Raw genomic sequence first — 7,653 nt, forward strand, 5'->3', positions numbered from 1 at the left:
CTGCTGGATCTTCGGTAGAGGTGAGAAGGGGAAGACTAGGGATAGGTTGGGGAGTGTCAACTGTAGTTGGGTTGTAATATTTGAAAGGATTTTTAAACTTTTTAAAATAGAATTCCATAACATTCATATTGAACATTGCTTTGGGTATTCGGTAATATCTTCTGCTGCAATTAATATGTTTATTTCAAGGCAACTGTGCTATTAGTTAATGAATATTTACTTTTCTTTATAATAATGTCCAATCAGATTATAAAGTGCTTCTAAAACTGAATGATGTGATTTGATATAATAGCTAAATAACCAGAATAGTCCTTGTTAACACATATCACTTAATTATTTATATCCTATCTAAAAATTTGAAGTACAGATTTTCATAAATAGAAGATGATTAAGTGGTTTATTTCTACATATTGAATACACACATATTTTAAAAATTAAGCAGTATTTGTACATATTGACATTTTAAAAACTATGACTATAAAATAATTAAATTTTACTTAATTTTAGTTTAGAAGTCTTTTTTAATGCTTCATGAATTTGAGTGTCATCCTTGGCATGCTCATCTCTGTATCATTCCAATTTTAATGTATGTACTTCCAAAGTGAGCATAGGTTAGAAGTCTTCAGTGGATGCCTTTTATACTGTTTAACATGGCATTACATCAAATGACTTTAGAAAAAAGATTATAGCTGTAGAGTGAGGTCATTGTCATAAGAGTGTATCACAGATCTCTAAATAGTCAGGTAAAACTTATATACATCATGTAGAACTTATATACATCATATATAAGAGAAGAGCTTAACAATAGATATGTAATTTCTTCTAAATAGTTATCATTAATTTCTACTGTTCTCTTATACATTTTTATTTCTAAAATCTTAGAGAATGGTTTATAAGTACCATACTAAATCACTTCTTGTTTTGCCTAAAAGTTTTATTAAATTGGAATTGAAATTTTACTGGAAATAATAAAATCCACAAATCAAAGAAATGAATATCAAATAGTTTTACAACTCTGAGCAAAGACAGAAAATCTGGTTTAAATGAATAGGGTTTAAATGAATTTAGCAAGTACAAACACTGAGGGGGAAAATACTAAACCTATTTTAAGGAGAGAATATGTGTTTTCTTAAAACGTTCTCTCTCTTTCTCCTTTCTTTCCTATAGTATTTTAGACAAGTGGAAGACTCAGAATGAAATGCAATTAAACATTTGTCTGAGCTGAAGCAAGGTTCAAGACTAAGTGAGATTAAAAGTTGACTAGCGACTATCACAAGATGAACCTAGCTATTATCTTAAGTGAATATCCCAGAACCTTTATCATACTCACAATTCATTTCCACAGGGATATATTTAGTAGTGTCTCTTAGTGAAGTGATACGGCACCATATAAGATTTATAAAGCTTGTGTCCTCGTGGCCATTATGTTGTCACAAGTTTATGGTTATACTACAGTGCTTTGATTGATGATATCCTTTATTTTAATAGAGGCTCATTATTTGTCCATTAAAGTTGTAACTTATTCCATCATATAGGGCATCCAATCATCATGGAGACTATAGAGTTCAGGCTGATGCTACTGTCCTTTATGGCAACTTAGTTCCAGCACGGAAATTTATTAATGGCATAATCTGTTGATACTTTTGAGTTTGCTTCAGATACTGGAGAAAATTTCACATTCTGATAAAAAGAATTTCCCTTAGATGCTATTTCCGAACTTAGGTAATCTTAGAGATTGACTCTTCACAATATTAACAAATTCCTCAGGTTTCATTTTCATTTTGACGTTATATGAATTTACCATAAAAATAAATTCCCCTAGTATAAAACTGTGAACTCTAGCCTAGGTTTTTGTCACTGAGTAGAACTGTGCAGAGTCAGACTGAGAGCTTTAATCTTAGATCTAAAAGAATAGGACTGCTTCCCAGGAGTTGAGGCACCACAAGATTTGTAAGGTCAAAATCAAGAATTATAAGATCTTAGGTTGTGAAATTCTGGACACATCCAGTCTACTGTAGGTTTATGTAAATTACATTAAAATATATTTTAATATTTTGTTGCAGCAGTCAACATTAAAAAAATAAAAGATTTATTCTAATGAGGTTACTTTGCTGAGTAATATTTCTGGTACGTTTTTGGTAAGATAATATTGTTTAACAAATACTATTTAGAGATTTAGGCAGACATTGTTTATATTTTCAATTTACTTTCTGTGCAAATAACATTTCAGATTGTTATGGGGAGCCCATAAAAGATGGCTATTCAGCCACAGTTTATAACCAACTGAAAAATCTTTATTCCAGATGGCTGGGACAACACTCTACACTTAGGACTTAAGTATAGCTCTGTGTGTTGAGATCACAGGATTCTGAAAGGTAAAAGCTTTATCCTGGCATTTCACTCAGCAACTACATGGGGCCTTCAGAGAATCAAGCAGTGTAACAGAAACTAAGATAAGAGTTAACAGGAGGGTTTCTGCACAAGATGGTACTTTAATAGAAGCTAAGATAACCTAGCTCGGACATCTTGACCTTAGGCCCTACAATAGAATAGAATGATTTTCTGCGGGGTTCTTTATCAAGGAGATTGAATTCTGGTTAAAATTGAATGGACCCAGCAAGAATGCAAAATGGAGAAACCTCTGAACTGTGTTGCCCAGTCACATTCTCCAGGTTCTATATTCATGTGTCAAATTTTAGTCTCATCTTGTTCTAAGAGGACATCATTCGTAGTCCTTACTAAGTTTATTTTCTGATGTGGTTGACAATGCAGTTGAGGATGCAAGGTTACAACTGTAGACTCACCAGCATAAGAAGAAATAGTCCACTGATGCTGACAGTCATGGGGACCAGACAAGCAGAAACTGATACCAATCATCTGATCTATGTCTCCTTTTTTTTTCCCTTTCTTTGAGTTTTTTTGTTTGTTTGTTTCTGTCCATGGAAAAGATTTATCCAATTATCCATAGGTTGGCATGGAAACAGCAAATTCCCATAAGGCCATGCAAAGTATCTCTTTTACATATAAAGGGGGTCTAGTCGCTTTCAATTCTGTAGGACTTCCTCTAAGAGGGAGTCAATGTATATTTCCAGCCTAGATATAGATTTTTCTAAATGTCCTAGGTCTAAGTCCACCTGGGAACTGTGTTCATTAATCTTTGGATTTCCAACAGTCATGGCTGAGCTATTCCTGTGCCTACTAAGTTTTGGACCAGAACTGTGTCCCATTTCATCTTCCTTAACATTGAGTCAAGGTCAATATGAACTTTCTCTCTCTTGTCCATATAGTCATACACTTGAGAGATATTTTTATCTGAGTATACATAGAGTGGAGGTGTTGTTTACCAGTAAGTAAGTTGAAGGAGGCTCATTTAGTCAAAAGCAACTACCGTCATACCTGGTAGTTTGAGGGCATGATGTAGGTACTTTGTTCTTGCCAGAGAATGTGCAAAATTATAATCAATTGTACTCCATAGAAAAAGAAGACCATTTTATAGCCAATCTTCTGCATGCCCTGGTTTACTGATGCCATTCCCTTTCCTAGACCCATACCATGCTGCTTCTGCAAAGGACACAGGAAAGCAGAAAGTTTTCCATCCTTGGCTTATCTTAATTTCATTGTTCAGATTTGGACTGATTGCAGATTGGATATCCTAGAATAGTAAACTCTGATTAGTATTATATTTAAAGGGTCTGCAACTTCTGAAGACAGCTATTTTTAATGCTGCAAAACTATCAGAAAATAAGTGACATGCCATCATTTATAATATATATATATAATATATATTAAATATACATATGTCTGTGTGTGTAATCTTTCTTCACATAGATCAAAATGTCAGTTATGTGGACAGCAAGATGGCTCTTGCAGCAAAGCCTACTCGTAAACCAAATTTTATCCTGGGAACCTACATGACGGAAAGTAAAAATCAATCCTCCCAAGTACTCCATAGGGACACTGTGACAAATATATTGCCAGACACATATTCCTACATTAAATATAATTAAGTAGATAAATGTTATAAAGGTTAAATTTCCAATTGCATTTTAAACTATATTATTTGCTTCCATGTATTTTCGATGTAGTGAGGTTACGGGTTATAACCATATTTTTACAATAATTTACTGGGATATTAATGCACATACTAAATGTGTTTGGTGAAAAGAATGATTGATTTGAGGCTATAGGACATGTGCTTCATTACCTTGAAAGTGAAAGTCTGGTAAATTTGGATACTTACAGAGTTCTTTACAGGGTTTCATTTTCCATCATGGCTACTCGAAATGGGAATCTACCTACTAACAAGAAGTCAGTGACAAAGAGGAAAGTTCTGACTTTAGGTAATGTCTTGTATATTTTTGTAGACTATTTTATTTGTTAGTTCAGATCCAGTAAGAACAGCCACTATCTAAGTTAACTCAAGAACCATAAGAATCTGAAATCTCAATTGCATCAGCAAGTGATTTTCATCTATATATTAATCTAATGACTTGCATCAAGTCCAAGATTTACCCCACAGCTCAACAGAGGAATTATATTATATATTATGTTACAGTGTGAATACTATAGAGCAGGAATCTTGAGAAATACCCTGTAGTCATAAATTTGAAAAACAGTTTAATACTATGTTCATTTAGCAGAATAATAGTTGTAGGCTCCCACCTGGGGCCAGTAAGTTCTCTAGGTAAAGTTTGCAGTACTAAGTCTGTGTTTCATCCTGTATTCTGGGCTTTATATTCAATCAGGGAGCAGATACTTATCCCTGTCTCTCATGATCCTGTTGTACCCACGGACATACATTGTTACACTAGCATTATTACAGTTCTTAGTGATCCCCGCTAGGTTGATGGCTTATTTTCATAGCTGCAGACTACATAGTACCTACCAATACTGTGAACATTCGATAGTAGGAGGCTTGATTTCTTCAAATCCTTTGGCCAGTGTGCATTCTGTTTTCAGTGTCAGGTCTCGCCACATATTCCAATGTGTAACCAAGTGTATGGATATGTGTTTTGTGAGGTTCTCTGGGACACTACTCACCAAAAATTAAAGAGCAGGTATTCACATCAGCCAATGAACTTTGTATGTAGTCCCTTGTGGTTTCTATGGTGAGTATAATCCCATGTGTACATTAATTCTAATTTATGCTTTATTTTACTATGAAAATATAAATAAAATTAAATAGTTGGTTTTTATATGAGTTTAAGCCTTATATCTAATCAATAAACAGGAAGAACTATAATATAACCCAAGTCAACACTAAATTATGCCAATAAAGTATTAATATGTTGGCTAGTTTTATGTTAACTTGACACAAACTACAGTTATCTGAGAAGAGAGAACCTAAATTGAATAAATCCTCCAAAAGTTCTGACTGTGGATTGTTTTCCTCATTAGTGATTGATGGGGGGAGTTTCCAGCTCACTGTTGTGGGTGGTTTTGTTGCTGAGCTGGTAGTTTTGGAATCCATAAGAAAGCAAGTTGAGTAAAAGTTTGTGAGCAAGCAAAGAAGCAACAGCCCTCCATGAACTCTGCATTAGTTCCTGCCTCCAAGTTTCATCCCTGCTTAAGTTCCTATCCTGATTACCTTCATTGAAGGAATATAATTTAAGAGTGTAAGTCAAATAGACTCCTTCCTCCTCAACTTGTTTTTAATCATGGTATTTCATCACAGCAATAGAAACCATATGTAAGACACATGCTTATAGGACAACCCCTCTGTAACTATGTTTGGACACTTGACATCTGAAAAGATAATTAAGGTCAAGTGGTACCTTAACACTGAACACACATTCGGTTAAGCAGGTGTCCTATGTGGACAAAGAAGGGTTAAAGTGAGTCTTTCTACACAAGGTTAGCCATGTGAGGGTATTGTAGGAGTGAACATATGCAAGCAAGAATGAAACCAACCTTACTGACTCCTCGCTTGTGGGCTCCCAAAGTACAGCACTACAGGATAACAAATGTCTCTTTTTTATTTACTTACTCAGTGCTTTTTGTTATAGTTGCCTGAACAAATCGTTACTCCCTAGATCATTATCGCTTCTTTTCTGTATGTGCTATAATTTTGTTTATACGGTTCAAAAATACAATAATCTGCCTTAAGCTTTAACGTGATTTACATCACTCTGTGTCTCATCAATATCCAGTAGAGAAAGTGGAATGAAAGAAGCGAGACAACATGACAGTGTAAACATTATCTCAGTCTTTCCATTCAGGTTGCTATAACAGTCTTCACCGAGGAACTTCTAATCAGTGTAAATTCACTCATGATTATTACAGAGGTCAGAAATTCCACAGGCAAAGTTACAGAATATTTGTTCCTGACAAGAAGACCTACTTTACAGTCACATATAGTTTTTTCATTCCATCTCATGGAAGAATTGACAAATCATATCCTTAAAATGCCTTTTATATTTTATATAAGAACCAATAAGCTTTTGAACATGACATCTACCTCTCAAAGCCCCTCTTCCGAAATACCATCACAATAGGGAATAGAATTCCCTGTATATTAGCTTCTGGAATAAAACTGACAGTTAGACTTTGATATTTATATGAACACAACATAAGTGGTATAAACCTGCAGTTATCCTAACAGCAGAATCCTATCTAGGCCAATAAACCTGAAAAACTGCAGAAGTAGGGTATACTTTGGACAGTAGGGAAATTTATTTGTTCCTTGTTATGTCCCAGATCCACGTACAAAAAGTGGTGAATAATGGATAATCATATAATATATATGAAGCTATTTTCCTATTGTGAAAACAAACATAAAATAAATTCTATTGATTGACTATTAGATGAGAATTGCAATCCAGGATTTTGTTTTGCAAAACTCTCAGCTTTAATAATAAGAGAAATTGCAGCTGCATGCTTGAAATTATGCACAACTTGTTTCCTATTGAATACACACACACACACACACACACACACACACACACACACACACACATATATATGTAATAAATACAAGTTGATCAATGAGTGAAAAGCTGTGTAGCAAATAGTCTCCTTATATTTGAGAACAAAAACATGAGTTTTCTCTATGACTTGAGTATTAAGAGCCATATATTTAACTGTACTCAATTTTAAACACTCATAGGTGCACTGTTTTGAGCATGATGTTTGTCCTGGTGTTCATGGCGGGTATCAGCAGGGGAAATTACTGCCTATTAGAAATCTCTCACTTACATTTTGGAAGAAAAAGATAAGGCTATAAAAATGAGTTGTTTATAGTTACATGACTTGTTAATGTCAGTCCTTGGAGATGAATAAACTAGAATGTGCAGACACCATATCATTCTTTGAAGAAAAGAAAAAAAGTGTATATCACTTGTATCCAAATAGCAATGTGCCTCTCATTTCTTCTCGTTTACTTAGCTGGAAAATTATATTTCCTTATCTTTCACTCACCAAGTATCCTTGCTTCCTTCCTTGGCTTCCCAGGGCAAGACTTGCTTGTATTCAGGTGGGAATTATGTTTTATGTTTGCAAATAACTTGTCTTCCCCGTTGCTTTGGTAGCCTTTAGCTGTCAGTGCTGTGAAGGGAAAAAGAAAGGTATATCACTAGTAATTATTTTCTGATTTTTGCTTAGCCACTATACACTTAATGTTTTTAGTTTGTTCGAATAGAACTGCAACTTCTCTAT

General features: G+C 34.3%; 1 pseudogene; it reads right to left on the reverse strand.

The window, feature by feature from the left end:
• Window positions 1-513: 513 nt before the first annotated feature.
• On the reverse strand, window positions 514-609 carry LOC142842800 (U6 spliceosomal RNA; annotated as a pseudogene).
• Between the last annotated feature and the right edge of the window lie 7,044 nt (window positions 610-7,653).

This window comes from Microtus pennsylvanicus, chromosome 1 (assembly GCF_037038515.1).
Source record: "Microtus pennsylvanicus isolate mMicPen1 chromosome 1, mMicPen1.hap1, whole genome shotgun sequence".
Taxonomy (NCBI): domain Eukaryota; kingdom Metazoa; phylum Chordata; class Mammalia; order Rodentia; family Cricetidae; genus Microtus; species Microtus pennsylvanicus.